This window comes from Mobula hypostoma, chromosome 12 (assembly GCF_963921235.1).
Source record: "Mobula hypostoma chromosome 12, sMobHyp1.1, whole genome shotgun sequence".
Lineage (NCBI taxonomy): Eukaryota > Metazoa > Chordata > Chondrichthyes > Myliobatiformes > Myliobatidae > Mobula > Mobula hypostoma.
This window is the reverse complement of record NC_086108.1, coordinates 21081498-21103596: the sequence shown is the minus strand read 5'-3', so window position 1 is coordinate 21103596 and position 22099 is coordinate 21081498. Positions and strand designations below refer to the sequence as shown.

The 22099-nt window shown below is 43.0% G+C and overlaps 1 protein-coding gene across 7 annotated transcripts in view; it reads left to right on the top strand.

Moving 5' to 3' along the window:
* The first annotated feature begins 18476 nt into the window (after positions 1-18476).
* Positions 18477-22099, top strand: part of ralgps2 (Ral GEF with PH domain and SH3 binding motif 2) — a 566060-nt gene continuing 562437 nt past the window's right edge. For all 7 annotated transcript variants that reach the window (XM_063063724.1, XM_063063722.1, XM_063063726.1 and 4 more), the window contains exon 1: positions 18477-18720. The gene's annotated coding sequence lies outside the window, so the exon portion shown is untranslated. The remainder of the gene's footprint in view (positions 18721-22099) is intronic.

The window sequence follows — 22099 nt, the reverse complement described above, 5'->3', positions numbered from 1 at the left end:
TTTGAAGGAAGTGGGAGGGGTCAAAGGAGAAGTTATTGAGAGTGAGGACCAGTTCCACCAGATGCAGTAGAGTGGTGGTGGAATGGAACTGGTTGGGTCTGGTGTCCAGAAAGAAGCAGAGAGCTTTGAGGTCTTCCTGATGAGGAGATATAGGTATATATGGCTCGGACATCCATAGTAAAAATGAGATGACCAGGGCCAGGGAACTTGAAGTCATTGAAAAGATCAAGAGCATGTGAAGTGTCACAGATGTAGATTTGAAGGGACTGAACTGGTTGGGGGTGTTGATAAAACAGAGTCAAGATCTGCAGATATAAGTTCGGTGGGCAGGAACAAGCAGAAGCAATGGGTCTACCTGGACAGGCAGGCTTATGGTTGTTTAGTAGGAGGTAGAAACGCGATGTGTGGGGTGTGGGAACTATGGTGTTGGTGGCAGTGTATGGGAGATCCCCAGAGTTAATAAGGTCAGTGATGGTGCAGGTGACAATGGCCTGGTGCTCCTTAGTGAGGTCCTGTTCAAGGGGTAAATAAGAGGAGGTGTCTGAGGGTAGTCACCTGGCTTCAGCAAGGTAGAAATCAGTCCACAAGACTACTACAGCACTTCTCTTATCTGCGGGTTTGATGGAGAGGTTAGGATTAGTGCAAAGAGAGTGTAAAATGGAGATGGAAGTAGAGCTCAATGTTATGGCAGGCACAGAACTCACCGAGATGTGGGCGCAGGGGGATAAAGGTGAGGCCCTTTCTGAGGACTGAAGGTTCTGTGTCAGAGGGGGGAAGGTCAGAAAGAATTGAGAAGACCCGGCATGGATGAGAGCTGGCCTCAGAGGTAGGAAAAGGGTTGGCAGTGTCTGAGGAGAGGGGAGGGTTGGGGTGTTCAATGACGGTGGCCACAACCTACTACAAAGTTAAATCTTGTGACATAGGGGACAGCAGAGCTTTGCTTCCAGATGAGCTCAATGCCTCCTATGCTCCCTTTGACCACCAGAACAGTGAGGAAACATCGTGCACACTCATGTCTCCCAATGATCCTTTGATCTCAGTATCTGAAGATGATGTGCTGGCTGCCTTCAAGAGAGTGAATCCAAGGAAAGCATCCAGTCTAGATGAAGTACCTGGCCAAGTACTGAAGACTTGCGCTGAGCAGCTGGTTGGTGTATTCACAGATATTTTCAACCTCTCGCTCTGGAGGTATGTGTTACCCACCTGCTTCAATTGTACTGGTGCCCAAGAAGAGCACGGTAACCTATCTGAATGACTATCACACAGTGGCACTTACATCCGCAGTGATGAAATGCTTTGAGAGGCTGGTGTTGAAGCCTATCAGTTGCTGTCTGAATGGTGACATGGATCCACTCCAACTCACCTACCAAAGCAACAGATCTACAGCAGATGTTAACTTGTTGGCTCTTCACACAACCCTGGAACATCTGGACAGCAAAGTTGTATACGTCAGGATGCTCTTTATCGATTACAGCTCGGAATTCAAAACACCATCATTCCCTCAAAACTAATTAGTAAAGTTCAAGATCCGGGCCTCAACCTCAATACCCCCTTGTGCAATTGGATCCTAGATTTCCTCATTTGTAGACCCCAGTCAGTTTGGATTGGCAAAAACATCTCCTCCACAATCTCCATATCTCCATCAGCACAGGAGCACCGCAAGGATGTGTACAGCCCCCTGCTCTGTTTGCTTTATACCTATGATTGTGTGGCTAAGTACAGCTCCAATACCATATACAAGTTTGCTGATAACACCACTGTGGTGGGCTATATCAAAGGGGGTGATGAATCAACATACAGGGGGGAGATTGAAAACTTGGCCAAAAGGTTTTATAATAACAACCTCGCACTCCATGTCAATGTTGTTTCGTATAGCTGATGTTGTTCTCTTCACACTTCTAATTGAAGAGTGGCTGGGAAGGGGCAGGAGTGAGTCTGTCCGTTTGGGAGCCGGTGTTAACCAATAAGACCAAGGAACTGATTGTAGACTTCAAACGAGGGAAACCAGAGGTGCATGAGTCAGTAATCATCGGAGGATCAGAGGTGGGGAGGGTCAGTAACTTTAAATTCCTGGGTGTCACTATCTTAAAAGACCTGTCTTGGACCCATCATATAAATATTATTGCGAAGAAAGCATGACGGTCATCAGGAATCTGTGGAGGTTTGGCATGTCATCGAAAACTTTGGCAAACTTCTATAGATATGTGGTGAAAACCGTGCTGACTGGCTGTATTATGGCCTGGTATGGGAACACCAGTGCCTTTGAGCGGAAAATCCAACAAAAGGTAGTGGATTAGGCCCAGTACGTCACGGGTAAAACCTTCCCAACCATTGAGCACATCCACATGAAACGCAGCTGTAAAAAAGCATCATCAAATATCCTCACCACCCAGGCAATGCTCAGCTCTTGAACAAAAGGGGATATCTACACTCATTTAACGATTCTGTTATATTGTTTATTTCATGCTCATTATTTATTCCTATTTATTTATATCTACATTTGCACAGTTTGTTTACAGTTAACAGTTCCCGATGTTTACAGTTTACAGTTACTTTTCTATAGATTTGCTAAGTATGTCTGCAGAAAAAGCACCTTGGGGTTGTATGTGGTGACATGTATGTACTCTGATAATAAATTTTACTTTGAACTTTGAGTAAGATAGAGACCCGAAGACCCAAGAGCTGGCGGAGGGACCTGAGAGACGTGGGATTGCAGAGTGATGGTGGTGGGGGGGAAGGGAAACTAGGGTTCCAGCATTAAAGTTCCGACCTGGAGGTGCTGTTGGTCAACATCCTGGCTGGAGCCAAAATTGGAGGCTGTGCAATAGGCACTTTGAAGGTGTCCGGGGTTGTTGGAACCCGCATTGATGGCGGTGGAGTCCAGGTTCTGAATCTGCTTGGGATCATTAAAACCATTGAGATTGGCAGCAGGGATCACAATGTGGTTACATCTGTGGCTGCCGGCGTTGGAGATGGCAGGTTCTGTAGTCTGTAGGCAGGCAATCTTCTGATCCTTTTTGGGTGTGAGAAAGGTGAAGAACTGATGATTGAAAATGTGGGCCCAGGATAGGATGAAGTATCAGTCAGGTCCATTACAGGTGGCAGAGAGAGAGAGATATGGAAGTGACTGGGATAGGGCACCAGGTACCTCCTCATTGCCGAAAACATGGCACGTAGAACATGGCGGGAGAAGCAGTCAATTGAATGTTAATTCCTGGAGTCCTCAGAAGGCCTGAATTGAGAAGCTTGAAAACTTATCTGGAAGCCATGTGACCCAAGATGGCAGCAAAGACATGTTCCCAGGAAAGATATGGAACTGTGGTATCAGAGGAACCCAAGATGAGTTTGTCAATTTCTTAAAATCAACTTTGCCTCCAACTTCCTCTCTGCCTTTAAATGCATATGATCCAATTCTGCCAACTCTAACTCCCTTCTCGATCTCTATGTCTCCATCTTTGAAGACAGACTGTCCGCTAATATCTTTTATAAACCTACTGACTCTCACAGCTATCTGGACTATATTTCTACCCACACTGCCACTTGTAAAAATGCCATCCCTTTTCTCAGTTCCTCTGCCCTCTGTTGAGGGCAGATTTAAGAAATCAGAGCCCTCAAATTTACCTGGTCCATTTTTGCCACCTTCCTCCCCTTTCTGGATCTCTCTTTCTCTATAAATGGAGACGGTTTATCCACTTCATACTTTATACTTTATTGTTGCCAAACAATTGATACTAGAACGTACAATCATCACAGCGATATTTGATTCTGCGCTTCCCGCTCCCTGGATTACAAATATTAAATATTAAAAATATTAAAGATTAGTAAATATTAAAAATGTAAATTATAAATCATAAATAGAAAATAGAAAAATAGAAAGTAAGGTAGTGCAAAAAAACCAAGAGGCAGGTCCGGATATTTGGAAGGTATGGCCCAGATCCAGGTCAGGATCCATTCCGCAGTCTTATCACAGTTGGAAAGAAGCTGTTCCCAAATCTGGCCGTACAAGTCTTCAAGCTCCTGAGCCTTCTCCCGGAAGGAAGAGGGATGAAAAGTGTGTTGGCTGGGTGGGTCGTGTCCTTGATTATCCTGGCAGCACTGCTCTGACAGCGTGCTGTGTAAAGTGAGTCCAAGGATGGAAACAACAGAAATTCTGCAGATGCTGGAAATTCAAGCAACACACATCAAAGTTGCTGATGAATGCAGCAGGCCAGGCAGCATCTCTAGGAAGAGGTCCTGATGAAGGGTCTCAGCCTGAAACGTCGACTGTAGTCTGACAAAGGGTCTCGGCCTGAAACGTCGACTGTACCTCTTCCTAGAGATGCTCACCAGCAACTTTGATGTGTGTTGCTCCAAGGATGGAAGATTAGTTTGTGTGATGTGCTGTGCCGTGTTCACGATCTTCTGCAACTTCTTTCGGTCTTGGACAGGACAGCTTCCATACCAGGTTGTGATGCACCCTAGAAGAATGCTTTCTACGGTGCATCTATAAAAATTAGTGAGGGTTTTAGGGGCAGGCCAAATTTCTTTAGTTTTCTCAGCAAGTAAAGGTGCTGGTAGGCCTTCTTGGCAGTGAACTCTGCTTGGTTGGACCAAGTCAGGTCATTTGTGATATTGACCCCAAGGTCCTTAAAGCTTTTGACCTGTTCCACTTGCGCACCATCAATGTAAATTGGGTCGTACGGTCCGCTACTCCTTCTGAAGTCAACAACCAATTCCTTCGTCTTGTTGACATTGAGGGATAGGTTATTGTCTTCGCACCATGCCACCAGGTTCTTAATTTCCTCTCTGTACTCAACCTCATCATTACCCGAGATACGGCCTACAATTGTTGTGTCATCAGCAAACTTATATATTGAGTTTGCTGGAAACTTGGCTACACAATCATGGGTGTACAGTGAGTACAGCAGGGGACTGAGTACACAGCCTTGTGGGGCACCGGTGCTCAGAATGATTGAGAGGAGAGCTTGTCTCCTATTTTTACAGCCTGGGTCCTGTCTGTGAGGAAGTTGAAGATCCAGCTGCAGATCTGAGTGCTAAGGCCCAGGTTCCAGAGCTTAGGAATCAGCTTATTTAGAATGATAGTATTAAAGGCAGAGCTGTAGTCAATGAAAAGGAGCCTTACATATGCGTCTTTATTCTCCAGGTGTTATAAGGAGGAATGTAGGGCCAGAGAGATGGCATCAGCCGTTGACCTGTTGCTCCGGTAGGCGAATTGCAAAGTGTTGAGGTTGACCGGTAGGCTGTGGTTGATGTGTGCCATAACCAATCTCTCGAAACACTTCATAGCAATTGATGTCAGAGCCACGGGTCGATAGTCATTCAGGCATGCCACCTTGCTCTTCTTCGGCACTGGGATTATCGTTGCCTTTTTAAAACATGAGGGGATCTTAGACTGAAGCAAGGAGCAGTTGAAGATGTCAGCAAGCACTCCAGCTAGCTCGCTTGCACAGGTCCGGAGAACCCGTCCCATCTGATATATTTTATAAACCTACCTGGATTATACTTCTTCCCACCTGCCACTTGTAAAAATGCCATCCCCTTCTCTCAATTTCTCCTTCTCTGCCATATCTGCAATCAGGGTGAGGCTTTTCAGTCCAGAAGTAATGAGGTGTCCTCCTTCTTCAAAGAAAGGGGCTTTCCTTCCCTCACTATCAATGCTGTCCTTATCTGCATCTCTTCCATTTCACACGTCTGTCCTCACCCCATCTTTCTGCTGCCTTAACAGTGACAGAGTTGATCTTGACCTTACCTACCACCCCACAAGCCTCCACATCTGGCACATCATTCTCTGCAACTTACCACATCTTCAAAAGGACCCTACCACCAAACATACCTTTACCTCGCCAACACACTGCAGGAATCACTCTCTCCATGATTCCCCTGTCCATTCATCCTCCCCACCGATCTCCCTCCTGATACATCACTGCAAGTGGAAGAAGTGCTACGCCTGTCTATTCACCTTCTCCATCTCCACCAAACAGTCCTTCCAGGTGAGCCAATACACCTTAGTGTCTGTTTGGGTTATCTACTGTATCTGGTGCTCAGTGCGGCCTCCTCTACATCAGTGAACCATGATGTAGATTGGAGACTGCTTTGTTGAGCACCTTCATTCTGTCTGCATTAAGCAGGATTTCCCACTGGCTATTTCCATTCCAACATGTCCTCTATTGCCACAATGAGGCCAATCTCAGGTTGGAGGAACAACACCTCATGTTCCATCTGGGTAACATCCTACCTGACGGCATGAACATCGATTTCTCTACCTTTGTGCGTATGCGCCGGCATGCAGCCTGGTACAGCCGTTCCGATCTATTCTTACTTTCTTCTTCTTACTTTTTAATTTACGTTATTTTTTTTTTCTCACGGTAACACGTCGAAGCGGCACCCTCTCTAACATGCTGGTAGAGAGAGTTTTATTTGGGTTTTCTTTAGCGCTGGAAATGGTTACATCCCGACACGCGGGACAGAAGCAAGGTCGCATTGTGTATTCCACGGACCAGCAAAGATCGGCCGGCTTAGTGAACAGAGCGCTGGACACCCCTGCTGAAATCCGGAGGAAAACACACAGAGGAGGATCACAAAGCCGAGGAAAGAGGACCGGGTCGAGACAACAGAGACTTTTGGAGAAGAGGAGTTCGGTGGGTAATACCGTTCCGGCTGACCAGAAGTGCACTGAGAGCGGTAAGCGTAAAGGAGTTGGGTGCTTACTGTTCTGGCTAACAACTGATGGTGCAATCTGGGGTGTATTACGATTGAGGAACGTGTTTTCAGACTGGATATTGAACTTTTTACTGTTGGACTTTGGCCACATTCCACCGTGATACAACACTTGGCGGCACGGGAGGTCGTTCCTGCCTGTGGCCATCGAACTTGCAGCTCCTCCTGTGGAGGGTCAGACACCCTGAGCCAATAGACTGGTCCTGGACTTATTTTCCACCTGGCATAGTTTGCATTTTGGTGTTTGATTGTTGGGGTTTTTTGTATTGCTATATTTACGCTCTATTCTTGGTTGGTGCAGCTGTAACGAAACCAAATTTCCCTCGGGATTAATAAAGTATATCTATCTATCTATTCTGGCAATTCCCCCCCGCTTCCCACCTCTCTTTTTCCATTTCCCATTCTAGCTCCCTTCTTAACCCTTCTTTTCTCTTCACCTGCCTCTCACCTCGCTCTGGTTCTCCACCTTCTTCCTTTTCTCCCATGGACACTCTTCTCTCCTATCAGATTCCTCTTCTTCTTCTTCAGCTCTTTACCATTTCCACCTATCAAGTCCCAGCTTCTCACTTCATCTTCCTTTCCCCCATCACCTTTCAGCTTGTAACCATTCCCCTCCTCCCACCTTGTTATTATGGCTTCTTCCCCCTTCCTTTCCAGTCTTGATGAAGGGGCTCAGCCTGAAATGTCAGCTGCTTATTCCTCTCCATCAATGCTGCTTGACTTGCTGAGTTCCTCCAGCATTCTGTGTGTGTTACTCTGGATTTCCAGCATCTGCAGGATCTCTTGTATTTATCCTTGCTAATATTGGTATTGGTATATTTTTGTCACATGTCGCAAGGTACAGTGAGAAGCTTGTCTTACATACCGTTTATACATATCAAATCATTACACAGTGCATCGAGCTAGAATAGGTAAATTAATAATAATGCAGAATAATGTGTAAAAGCTACTGAAAAAGTGCAGTACAGGTAAATGATGAAGTGCAAGATCATAATGAGGTAAAGGGTGAGACCTAGAGTCCATTTTAGCATATAAGAGCTCCATTCAAAAGTCTGGTAACGGTTAGATAGAAGCTATTCTTGAGCGTAGCGGTACACGCTTTCAGGTTTTTGTACCTTCTGCCTGGTGGGGTCTTTGATTATGCTGGCTGCTTGACTGAAACAGTAAGAAGTACAGACAGAATCCATAGAGGTGAGGCTGGTGATTCTGACGTGCTGAGCTGTGTCCACAACTTTCTGCAGTTTCTGGCGATTACATGCACAGCAGTTGCCATACCAAGCCATTATGTGTCCAGACAGAATGCTTTTGATGGTGTATTGATAAAGATATGCTACACTAGAGGAAGATAGCATAGAAAAAATTAGATAGTTAAGAAAGTCAAAAGTTATATGTTTTTCAAAGCCAGCCATATAACATGGAGAGTCATTATAGATCCTGAATTGTTCTAAGTTACCTTCACAAAAATCTCATCAGTCTATAATGTCATGCTGTTATCTAAATCAGTCAGTCACTCATCATAGCTTGTGAAGAGTTATTTTTCCTTCGTAAGCTTTAGTGTAATACCAATTATCCTTGAGCCGTAGGTACATTGATGAGGACCATTTCAAGGTACCTGTCCTGGGCTCAGCACATAAGTGCAATTACGAAGAAAGTATGACGGGGCTTCTACTTCTTTAGGAAGATTTTAATTCCTTGCGAAGATTCAGCATAACATCTAAAACTTTGACAAACTTCTATAAACGTGTGGTGGAGAGTATATCGACAGACTGTATCACAGCCTGGTATGGAAACACCAATACCTTTGGACAGAAAATCCAACAAAAAGTAGTGGATATGCCCAGTCCATCATGGGTAAAGTCCTCCCCATGTTTGCACATCTACACAGAGCATTGTTGCAGGAAAGCAGCATCCATCACCAGGGAACCCCACTGCCTGGGTTATGCTGTCTTCTCGTTGCTACCATCAGGAAGAAGGTACAAGAGCCTCAGGACTCACACAAGATTCAGGCTCTTGAACCAAAGGAGATAACTTCACTTTCTCCATCACTGAAATGTTCCCATGAACTCACTTGTCATCATGTTCTCGATATTTTCTATTTAGTTAGTTATTCATTCATTTGTTCATTCATCCATTAATCAATTAACTAATTCTTTTTTCTTTTTCTATTTGCACTGTTTGTGGTCTTTTGCACACTGGTTGAATGCCCAGTTCATGTGGTCTTTCATTGAATCTATTATGGTTATTGGATTTAGTGCATATGCCCGCAGGAAAATGAATCTCAGGTTGAATATGGTGACATGTGTAATTTGGTAATAAATTTACTTTGAACTTTGAGGTATCCCACAGATATCTGTAAAGTGAATTACATGTTCTACTCCTCTTTACGAAACAGTTCCCTCAGTTTGATTTTTATCAAAAAAACGGTTGAATCCTAGTTCTGATGAATGATCACCAATCTGAATAGTTAACTTTGTTGTACATGTTGCACACATCAACTTGTTTTTTCTGGAATGTTCTGTTTTTAATATGCATTTCTAGTACTAATATCCTTTACCCTAAAATTTCTTATGTCTCTTATTGAGAACATTACAACCTTTTCAAATGTATTAAAACATTTAAAAAATGTCCTTACAGTAACATTAGTAAAACTACATGAACTCTTCCTGTCACAGTGCCCTACTTTTTCCAAGTGAAGTCATCGCTTCCATTTTTTTGGTTTTTGTTAAGGGAGCATTCAACTGGTCTTTGTTTTCCTGTGACTCCATATTCTGTTTTAAACTGCATCTTGATTCATGATTTCAATTGTTATTTTCAAAGTTTATTTATTATCAAAGTATGTATACAGTATACAACCTTGTGATTCGTCTTCTTGGAGGCAGCATCAAATGTGCAAAAAAAGAAAAAATTGTGCAAACTACAGAAAGTGAACAAATACAACACAAGACATTAATCATCAAATCACAGAGTCCCCAAAAGTGAGCCCGCAGCCACAAGCCTCCGGGGCAAGTGATGCCGGTCCAGAAGCTGCCAGCAGCCACATTTACCAAGTCAGTCTGTTCAGTGCTGTGTCAATGGCTGCAAGCCACAGTCACAGATCCAGTTCCACGCCAAAGCGCCCCCATCAAATCTTGCAAATAGTAAAGTGTGTTCGGCGTTGAGGACATTAAACATCAAACCACAGCCGAAAGTGAGTCCTCAACCATGAGCTGCAAGTGGCTGAAGCGATCGAATCTTGCAGCATGGGACCCAAGACTTCTGCATCTTCTGCCAGAGCAGTGAAAGGGAGACCGGACGAATGCAGGCAGATGGACCTGAACACTCGTTCATTTCCCACTCTCATCCTTGTAGATTTTAATATTGCTCAATGATTTATGCATTGCAGAGTAGAGGAGCCATCCACGGATTTGTGTTCCATCATTAGGAACCAATGCAGCGTACACCTCCATGATGGCCGTAGTTGGACTCTATGTCGAATACCCCAGGAAGCTGCAGAAGTTCCAGATTGTTCAGTTAGCCCAAAAATACAATTTTAAAAGGAAAATTACAGGCAGCAATCCAAGTTCAGAATTATAATAAGAAGCAGAAGATGAAGAAGAAAAAAAGAAGTATATGTAGAAAATGATTATTTAGTAGTTTTGTAAGCTGTTTGCAAAATATTGCCATTGGAATCTGGCGCCATCTTGCTGGAATTTTAAATAGATGATATCAAATAAAAGACAGAAATCTAAAAATTCTTCTGCAAATTATGCAAATAAATTTGATTTTAAACTCATCTCAAAATGCAAATGAATCCTTATGATCACCAACAGTCCTGTGATGCAAATGATGACCCACATTAAATCAGCATGGGATAATCCCTTCCCCAGATTCCCTCTGAAAGAAAGCAGCTATCGGCTCCTTTAATACTGCTGCAGGACTTGTATAAATGTTTCAATTTTATTTGTCCAGCTTTGGGTTGAGAATACCCACATGGGGGCCAAAGGTTGAGGGGGAGGGTGAAGGAACACTTCAGCTACAGTGCCAAAACAAGAGAGGCTCTCAGGCAAAGCAAGTTGGTAGGGTTCTTTGAGAAGGTATCAGGTAAAGAAAGCTCCTGAGATGTGGAAGGATGATTCAACACAATATCAATCTGAATCCCAAATGATGAGCTGAAAAAGGCACAGACTCGAAAGGATCTGAGTATGAAAAGCATGAGCTTTGTGGTAGCCTCATATCTGAAGACCAGAAATCAGCCTTGTTCCCACATGTAGTGAATATCCAGCTCTGTTTCTCTTGGTGCTAGAGTCTGTGGTTAAGGAGGCAGATTGCCTGGATCACTGATTGCCATGTAGCCCAATGTGTACTTGAGATGCCCTTCAGAATTAAACAACAGCATTCATTACCCATGTCAGATGTCAAGAAACAAATGAAACACTACTTGGCAGCTGTGAACACGTCAATTTATATCTCAACTAATATGGAAGTTTTTTTTTGTATTTTGCTGTTGCAGTATTTTGAGCTGCTTGTTTTTAACTCAAATGGCTCGCGTCTTGGCAGTGAACGTTAGCAGTCTGTTTGACCATCATAACCCGTGCTGAGCGCATGCATGCATATTTTCCACTGGAATTCCAGGGAAATATTCAACAACATGAATCATAGTATTAGGATTATCTGGCCATTGAAGTAGGGAACTAATGATTTGTACAGCTTGTGTCATTGAAAACTTGGGCATTATCTCTTGTTGAATATGATTTTAGCCTCTGTGTTCCAGATGACTCAGAATTGAGCTAATGGTTCTTAGCCTGTCCATCAAAAAGAGTGCATTCCTGCCTTAACATACTGTATATTGCTGCGAAACTGCCTATTTTTGGTACTTCCAACGCTACTGTTCTAGTCTTCTTCCACCATCTGGTGACTTTAACTCTTCCAAAACATTATTCTAATTCACACAAAGTCCTGTTACACAGTATCTTTCCACTCATAGTTTTAGAATCCTGTCCAATAACACCTTGACATCAACATTTTCATCCTCATTTTCATGTAAGTGAATAACCCTGGTTCTCCTTAACTGAATCTCTCCAACCGTGTAACCTTCTACTAAATCTACATTATTTCCAGTTCTGGCCCTTGTGCATCCTTTAATTTCATTGGTTAATCAGTGGCAGCTTATGTTCTGTTTTACTGATAAAACTCTGGAAAACTTTCCATAAATCTTCAACATCTCCCTCTACATTTTACAGCGTGCCCCCTTTTTTTCTTAATCCATATCTCCTACCTCGCTCAGATGTTTTTGTGATCAGATTACACTTTAGAATGGTTTACTTGATTGTAGAGAGAAGATTGTGGCCCATTTGATTGTTAATTAACATATTTGTTCAGCAAAGAACTGCTGATCAAAGATTGAAAAGAACAGTTTAACCTGGCATCAGATGTAAGCTAAGTTTCAGCTGGTAGTACTTGTCTAAGTTGGAAGATTGTGGCTTTAATGTGAAGAGCAAAATCACAAACTTCAACATAGATGTTTTTGTTTCTGTTCAAGTGAAGGCTATAAAAGGGCACCATCAAATGACCTGCATGAATGAAGTTAAGTACTGTAAGAGTAATTACTATCGTTGGTTATTTTCGATAAGAACAACACAAGGTGCCAATTCAGACTTGTGGCAACACAATGCTGGGTATGTGAGGTGACTTTTTTGCAAGACATTTAATTTTAGTTTAGGATACAGACATTTAAATTTAGTTTAAGAGCAGGCTTGTTGGCTAGGATGTGTGAAGCATCAATCTCCTGGCTGGGAGGTCCTTGTTAGATACTTCGATCCCAACTGCTCTGTAGCACAGTGGCACTACAGTGACACTGGCTCAGTTCTAATGCCTGATGCAGTCTCTGTAGGGTTTGCTAATTTTTTCAATGACCACATGGATTCACCCTGGCTGTCCCAAAGATGTGCAGTTTGATCACAAACACAAGGAAATCTGCGGATGCTGGAAATCCAAGCTTGGCCGTCTTGTTGAATGCGGTCTTTCATTGATTCCATTGTGTGTCTTGTATTTACTGTGAATGCCCGCAAGAAAATAATTCTCATGGTTGTAAATGGTGACATATATATACTTTGATAATAAATTTACTTTGAACGTCAATCAGAAATGCTAAACAACACTGAAGGCGGAAATCAAGAGGGCTAAAAGAAGGTTTGAGCAGAAAAAGTGAAGGTTGACAGGGCCATAAGAACATACGAAATAGGAACAGGAGAAGGCCATCTGTTCCATCGAGCCTACTCCACCATTCAATAAGATCATGGCTGATCTGACCATGGACTCATCTTCACCTACCTGCCTTTCTCCTGTAACCCTTAATTCCTTTACTATGCAAAAACCTATCCAACCTTGTCTTAAATATATTTACTGAGGTAGCTTCCACTGCTTCATTAGGCAGAGAATTCATAGATTCACCATTCTCTGGGAAAGTTGTTTCTCCTAATCTCCATCCTAAATTTACTCCCCCCAAATCTTGAGGCTATGTCTCCTAGTTCTAGTCTCACCAACAAACTCTCAACTTTCCTTCCACTATCTTGTCTATCCCTTTCATAATTTTATATGTTTCTATAAGATCTCCTCTCACCCTTCTGATTTCCAGCGAGTACAGTCCCTTGTGACTCAATCTGTCCTCATAGTCTAACCCTCTCATCTCTGGGATGAATCTGATGAACCTTCTCTGCACCACCTCCAAAGCCAGTATATCCTTCTACAAGTAAGGAGACCAGAACTGCCCACAGTACTCCAGGTGTGGTCTCACCAGTACCCTGTACAGTTGCAGCATAACCTCCCTGCTCTTAAATTCAATCCCTCTAGCAACAAAGGCCAACATTCCATTTGCCTTCTTGATAGCCTGCTGCACCTGCAAACCAATCTTGTGCAATTCATGCACAAGCACTCCCAAGTCCCTCTGCACAGCAGCATGCTGCAATCCTTTACCATTTAAATAATAATCTGATCTTCCATTTTTCCTTCCAAAGTGGATGACCTTGCATTTACCAACATTGTACTCCATATGCCAGACCCTTGCCCATTCACTTAACCTATCTATATCTCTCTGCAGACTCTCCATATCTTCTGCACAATTTGCTTTTCCACTCATTTTAGTATCATCAGCAAACTTAGATACACTATACTCGGTCCCCTCTTCCAGATCGTTAATGTATATCGTGAACATTTTTGGGCCCAGCACTGACCCCTGTGGCATATCGCTCACTACTGATTGCCAACTAGAGAAGTACCCATGTATTCCAACTCCCTGCTTTTTGTTGGTTACCAATCTTCCATCAATGCTAATACATCACCTCCAAATCTATGCATCCTTATGGATCAGTCTTTTATGTAGCACCTTATCAAATGCCTTCTGGAAACTCAAGTAATTAACGTCCACCTACAGGGTATCCACTATAAAGAGAGCTTTTGGCACGTTGGCATTTAAAATTCAAGTACGAAGTACAGGAGTTGGGATGTTATATTGAAGTTGTATAAGATGTTGGAGAGGCCAAATTTCTGGTCATCAACCTACAGGTAGATATCAATAAAATTGATAGAGTGCAGAGAAAATTTACAAGGATGATGCTAGGACTTGAGGACCTGAGTTATAGGGAAAGCTTGAACAGGTTAGGACTTTATTCCCTAGCGCATAGGAGAATGAGGGGAGATTTGATAGAGGTGTATAAAATTATGAGGGGTATAGATAGGGTAAATACAAGCAGGCATTTTCCACTGAAGTTGAGAGAGACTAGAACTAAGGGCTATTGGTTAAGGGTGAAAAGTGAAATGTTTATGGGGAACATGAGGGGGAACTTCTTCACTCAGAGGATGGTGAGAAGGTGGATCAAACTCGCATCAGAAGAGATGGAGGCAGATTTGATTTCAACCCTTAAGAGAAATTTGGATAGGTACATGGATGGGAGGGGTATGGTGGGCTATGTTCTGGGTGCAAGTAGATGGGACTAGGCAGATTAATATTTTGTCATGGACTAGATGGGCTGAAGAGCCCATTTCTGTGCTGCAATGTTCTATATGTCTATAATTTGACTCACAATGTCCTCTCCTCCACATTCCCACCACTAAGTGCTTCCTTTCATTTGACACTGCCACTTCTTCAAAAGTCATTCTTTCCTTAGATGTCCCTGGGTCCATGATTGATGCTTCCTAACTTTTCCCTCCATCACATCCAATGACCTGCAGCCTTTCTGATTTCCTCTACCAAAATAGAGGAGGAAAGGTCTTTGAATATGTTTTCACATCTTGGGTCAATTGTATTGCGCATGTGGATCATAAAATACAGCTAATGGAGCTACCATTCAAAACTGGCACATTTTAGACACTGGAATATGAATAAGTTTCCCACCTGGGTAATGAACCATAAAATCTGTAGCTGCTGAAAATGGTCCCCCTGCAGAGCAACACACACAAAATGATGGAGGAACTCAGCAGGTCAGGCAGCATCTATGGAAATGAATAAACAGTCAATGTTTCCTCAGGACTGGAAGGGAAGGGGGAAGAAGGCTGCTTATTTCTCTCTATGGATTCTGGCTGACCTGCTGAGTTTCTCCAGCATTCTGTGTTTGTTGCTTTGGATTTCCAACATCTGCAAAATTTCTTGTGTTTATGGTCCTCATCAGTATCTTACAGTAATAAAGATTGAATGTTATTTTATTATGCTTTTTCATCAATCAATCAGCAATTGTTTGTTTCTGTAAGCATAATACCATTCAGTAATTAATGACCAAGTTTACTTTACTACTTTGGTTACATTCTGGAAAGTTAGTTTTGACTTTGACATTTCTTGGTCTGGAAAATAAAATGCCTCGATCAAAAAAAGTTCTTAGGTAGATGTAAAACTAATACTCATGGGAATACAAGGAATTACTCCTTTTTCCTAGAAAGAACTTATTTTAACGTAATGTGTCACCACATTTTTCAGAAACCTAGGGTGCTTCATTTTACAATTAGTGTAGGTAAACATGTCAATTCTAGTTTTCTATTCCCTCAAAAGAGCCAATTTGCATAAAAACCAATGACATTCACAATTTACCATCCAATACTGTGCATCTTCTTATTGTGACACCTCAGAATTTGGTTAAATTCCTCTTGATCATTCAAAAAAAAACTAAAAGCACAGATTTTTAAAATCATGTTTGTAAAGTGTAATGCAACTCTAGACACTGGTTTTCTCAATTTTCTTTGGTAAAGTCACTTTTCTGACACTTACCCGTTACCCAGCACAGTGGCACAGCAAGTAGAAGTACTGTGTCACAGCTACAGCAACCTGGGTTCAATTATAACTTCAAGTGCAATCTGTGTGCAGTTTGCACATTCTCACAGTGACTGCATGTGTTTCATCTTGGTGCCCAGATTCCCCCTATTCACTGAAGACTTATAGGTTTTTAGGTTAATTCACCATTATAGGTTACCTTAGGTCTAGGTGAGGGGTGGAAGAGAGATGATCTATGGGAAGAATACTGTAGTACAAATGGGCGCTTGATGTTTGGCGTAGAAGGGGCTTGATGTTTGATGTAGATGTTTGGCACAGCCAAAGGGCCTGTGTCCATGCTATATGATGCACTGGCAGTCATTTTCTCCTCAGAGTGACATGCACTCTTGGCCTTTCAGTTAATTAAAACATTCCACACACCAGGAAGGGGCACTGGTAATGTACACTTTTCTATCATATTGTAGCAGTTTTTGAAATTTGGATAGGTACAGGGATGAGAGAGGTATGGTGGGCTATGATCTGGGTACGGGTCAATGGGACTAGTTTAAGGATGGACTAGATGGACTGAGGGGTCTGTTTCTCTGCTGTAGTATCTATGACTCTAGCTAAAGGTCTCAGATACTTCTGATAGAATATGTTGAGGTGGGTTGTGCTGAGGCTGGCAGCGACGTCAGTCTTTACCTGCATGTTTACAAGCATGTGCAGTTAACTCTGCAGATTTCTAATGTAGGGAAGTAATAGGCAACTGTTGGATGTTTAATAATTTTACAAGATGGCCTGACAAAAGATCAATCCTATATTTGTCGGTGCTCGGACAAAAACTCTATTCTCAGCTGAAAGGAGCCATCCAAAATTATAGCCTTTTATAAACGCTCCTTCCCTGCTAATACTCTCCGACTCTTCCTGCTACATTGACAATTGCATAGGTGCTGCTTCATACTGAGCTCGTCAATTTCATCAAATTTAGCTCCAACTTCCACCCTGCTCTCATTCACTTGGTCTATTTCTGACACCTCTCTCCACTTTCTCGATTTATGTCTCCATCACTGGAGAAAAACTGTCTACCGGTATCTTTTTTCAACCGACCGATTCCCATACATATCTTGACTGTACCTCCTCGCGCTGTCTCCTGTAAAAATACTATCCTCTTTTCTTAGTTCCTTCGTCTCTGCCGCATCTATTCCCAGGATAACGCTTTTCTTTCCAGGACATCAGAGAGTCCTTCTTCTTTAAAGAACGGGGTTCCCTTCCTTCTCCAATGATGCTGTCCTCACCCGCATTTCAATTTCCCGGACATCCAGCCTCACCCCATTTTCCCACTGTCTTAACAGGGATATAATTCCTCTTGTCCTCACCTACCACCCATGACCATCCAACATATAATTCTCCGCAACTTCCACCATCTTCAACGGGACCCTACCACCAATTACGTCTTTACCTAGCCCTGATTCAGCGTCATCCCTCCGCGATTTCCTTGTCCATTCGTTCCCTCCCCCCCTCTAATCTCCCTCCTGGCACATACTCCTGCAAGCAACAGAAATGCTACACTTACCCGTACACTTCCTCCCTTACCTCCAGTCAGGTCCCCAAACCGCCCTTCCAGAAGAGGTAATACTTCACAGATAAATCTATTGGGGTCGTCTACTGTATCCGGTGTTCCTGCTGCAGCGGCTTCTACATCCGTGAGGCCCGACGTAGATTAGGGACCGCTTTGTCGAGCACCTCGGATCCATCTGTAAAAAGCGGCATTTCTCTGTGGCTAACAATTCAATTCATATCCTCATTTCTGTTCCGACATGAAGGTCCATGGCCTCCTCTTATGCCACGGTGAGGCTACTTTCAGACTTGAGAAGCAACATCTCATATTCCGTCTGGGTAGCATGCATACTTTTATTCATTTCCATAGATACTGCCTGACCTGCTGAGTCCCGAAAGCATTTCGTGTGTGTTGCCCTTCTATTTAATTTTATCGTTGTTTGCCATCCCTTTCGGTGCAGTTTTGAGTTGTGATCCGTCCACTACTGCCATTGTGTGCAACATTTCCCATGCGAGGTGATATAAATATTGTTTCAAGCTGTGTTGGGTTCTTGTGGTTGCCGTTTCATGGGTCTCCACGACACAAAAATAAAACAAATGTATCGGAAGGAAACATTGGGCTTCCCCTTCCAGAATTATGCAAGGCTAGAATATTGTATTGCAGAAGTGTTGAAATGACTGTTTACTAATTTGCAAGCTGAAAAGGAGCGTGATATAGTTGCAGCGAGCGGCGGAGTGGTGCAGTACTGCAGTGGTATGAATCACCCTAGTGGACCCGATCTGGAAGAAAAATTGGGCGGAAGCCGCGCGTATTTGGACCATCGTATCAATGCAGGGAAAAGGAACAGGTGGCCGTGCACGCCGGCTTTCAATCGGTGATCTGCTCAGGCACCACGCTCGCTCTCCCTTCCTCCTCCCCAGACGCGCGCATGGTTCGCGGCCGCGGGGCGTGCCCGCGCAGAACGCGGAGGGCGGGGGGAGGGGGAGAGGAAGCGCGTGCGGACTGTTGTCATTTGGTCGTGCGCGCCTTGTCCCTGTCGAGCGAGCGAACGGACAGACAGATGAACCGCCTTTTTGCAAGATAATGCTCGCAGCGATTGCTTGATTCCTCCCGGTGGCAGCAACAAGAAGAAGAGCTGTATAGACCGGGGTTGGGATGTTTCAGAGGGTGTCAGTGTCAGCGGCGGCAGCGCCTGGCTTCTCCGCGCAGCGTCGATCCGGACACGATACAGGTCGGTCCACGCTCCCTCAGTAGCTTAGAATCCCCTTTCCAGAAAAAAATGATTTCACCGACCGCTTCCCGCTGACGGCCGGCCTTCGGGCTCAGGCTTTCTTGGCGTGTGGCGGCTCTGCAGTAAACGGCCGAGCCGGCTTGGGCCGGAGCCTATTGTCAGCGGAGATCGGCGGCGGAGCAAGCCTTGCTCGTCCCGGCTGGCAACCGGAGGCAGGCTCTCCCTCTGGGGTATTGTCGCCGCACCGCATAGTGGACGGGCGCCCGAGCGAAGGTAGCCGCAGGACTGAATGACAGCTTGCAGCCTGCTCGGTGCCTGCCTATCTGTCCTCCCCGCCGCCCTGCTTTAGCTAAGTTGTACTTGCCATTAAGCATGTATAGCCCTGGTCATTTACTCCTGGTCTCTGCCATATGTGGAAATTAATACTTTCTCTCCCCCTTATACCACATTTTATGGAATTTATATTTTATGCCATTGGGGTGGACGGGGAACGCCATGGGGGAGAGACCTAATTGGAGTTTGATGTCGCACGGCGGTGGATGGAGTTGTCATTATATGTGTTTTGTGTCTACATCTTCACATTGGTCAACATCCCCCTTTATGCTGCAATGTGCTGGCCCTTGTTTCGCTTAAGGTCTGCCAAAGTAAATGTGATTTAGTTTTTGTTGCTATTGCTTCCACGTAACATTCCTGGCTTCATTTCTGAAAATACAGTTGTTACGACGACAATGTTTTCATGACGGATTCGATTCCATTAATCAAGTTGGATGCAGTAGGAATTGAAATATTAGGTTTAGGTCGCAGCCGGTACTTGATATTGTGATCTTCCAATTCAAAAATTGACTAAACGCCCGCATGAGAAAAGCAAGAAAATAAGCAGAAACATCGTGTTTGTGAAATCAATTCCATATTCATAACATGTTTTTGTTTTGTTTATATTATTTCAAACCAGTAACAATGGTGACAATCCTTGAGAGAGATTGTACTTTCATCAGTGAACAGTTTCATCAATGAACTGATGAAAAACAAATATAATCTCTCTCAAGGATCGTCGCCAATAGGCTACTGCTGAAATTTTTAAGCAGCTGTACTTTGAATTCCATTGTTTTACCCGTCCATCAGTCTGAACTATAGACAGTTAGGCCTTTTGCATAGAAAAGCCTGTTAGTCCAGTTCTAATGAAAATAATAGACGTTCTGAGCGTCAGGGGTGGGGTGGGGTGGGGTGGGGTGGGGGGGGGGGGGAGAGGAAATTAAGGTTGATGATTGGGTGTGCAATTTTCTCAAAACTCTGTCTAAAAATCTGTTCAACCACTTTAAGCTTTTAAGCACTGGAGGACTTCAACAATAAAATCCTGCATTTAGCTACAGTTGCATGTTGGACACTTCTACCCTTTCTGCCCTTTAGGTTGAGTGCAAGTAGCACTGAAATTTAGGGGATTTATGGTGCTTTCTGCAAAAACGTACAGCATTCATGTTTATGTAATTATGTCATTTTTTAGTTCAACTGAAGTGAGTTATAGAAAAATGGCATATTTTGTTGCACTTTTAGGTCAAGCACTTAATTAATCCACTAAAGTAATGAGAACTTTTAATTATCAAAGGTGATTGTTTTTAGTTTTAGTTTTAAATTGAAGTTCTATCAAAAAGAACTTTTTAAAAAATCAATAAGATGTTGAGAACAGGAGTTCACAAGATGTATTAGCTATTTTATCTCTCAAACACAGCAACATTTGAGTTAGTCACTTAACCTCATTTGCTGTTTTTGGGACCTATCAAAAAGAAAAATAGTTACATTTCTCTGGAAAATAACAGCAATTACATAAAATGATTGTTTGGCTGCAAGATGCAATTTAAATACTAATAAAAATAGAAAATACCGAAAGCACTTACAGGGCAGACAACATCTGTGGAAATATGAAGACCGTAAGACAGGAGCAGAATCAAGCTATTTGTCTCATTGAGTCTGCACTGCCATTCACCATAGCTGATCTATTTTCCTTCTCATCCCTTTTTTCTGCCTTCTCCCTGTAATCCATGACACCCTTACTAATCCGGAAGCTATCAGTCTCTGCTTTAAGTGTACCCAATGACTTGGACTCCGCAGCAGTCTGTGGTAATGAATTCCATAGATTCACCACGCCCTGGCTAAAGAAATTCCTCCTCATCTCTACTCTGAAGGGATATCCTTGTATTCTGAACCTCTGGTCCTTGACTCTCCCAACTATCAGAAGCATCCTCTGCATGTCCACTCTATTTAGGTCTTACAGTAATCTGTAGGTTTCAATGCGATCACTCCCTTTCCCCCTCCCCTATTCTTCTGAAATCAAGTGAGAACAGGCCTAGAACCATCAGCTGCTCCTCATCTTTTCATTCTTGGGATTATTCTTGTATGCCTCTTATAGACCATTTCCAATGGCAGCACATCCTTTCTTAGATATGGGTCCAAAACTGTTCTCAGTACTCCAAATGTGGTCTTCCTAATGCCTTATAAATATTCAATATTTACAGTCTTGCTTTTATATTCTAGTCCTCTTGAAATTAATGCTAATATTGCATTGCCTTCCTTCCACCGACTCAATCTGCAAGTTAACCTTTAAGGAATCCTGCATGAGGACTCCCAAGTTCCTTTGCGCGTCTGATTTTTTTGAATTTTCAACCTGTTTGGAAAATAATCTACATCTTTATTCCTTCTACCAAGATACATGACCATACACTTCCCTACATTGTATTCCATCTAAAATTTCTTTGCCCATTCTCCTAATCTGTCCGAGTCATTCTGCAGCCTTCCTGCTTCCTCATCACTATCTGTATTTCCACCTATATTTGTATTATTTGCAAACTTGGCCACAAAGCCATCAATTCTGGTTTGCAGATCATTAACATACAACGTGAGAAGTAGAGTATGAAACAACGTCCATCGACTCTCCTTTGTCCATTTTGCATTTTATTTCCTCAAAGAATTCCAACAGGTTTGTCAGGTAAGATTCGCCCTTAAAACCATGCTGACTTCTGCCTATTTTATTATATGCCTCCAAGTACCCTGTAATCTCATCTTTAATAATGGACACTAACCTCTTGCCAACCATTGGAGTCAAGCAAACTGGTCTATATGTTCATGTTTTTTTTGCCTCCATCTCTTCTTTGAGAGTGGACGGACATGTGCAATTTTCTGCTCTTTGAGAACCATTCCAGAATCTTGCAATATATGCAAGTTTCTCCTTCCTTCAAAACTTCGGAATTCCATGATTGGTAACTTTTTGTTCCTGAAGATAAAGTGGTTTAACAAAATCTGTCATTGCCTGTTCATTTACTAAAAGGAAGTTTTGTTTCAGTTGTAGAGGGGAATTAATTATATGCATGAAATTATGTTAAATACT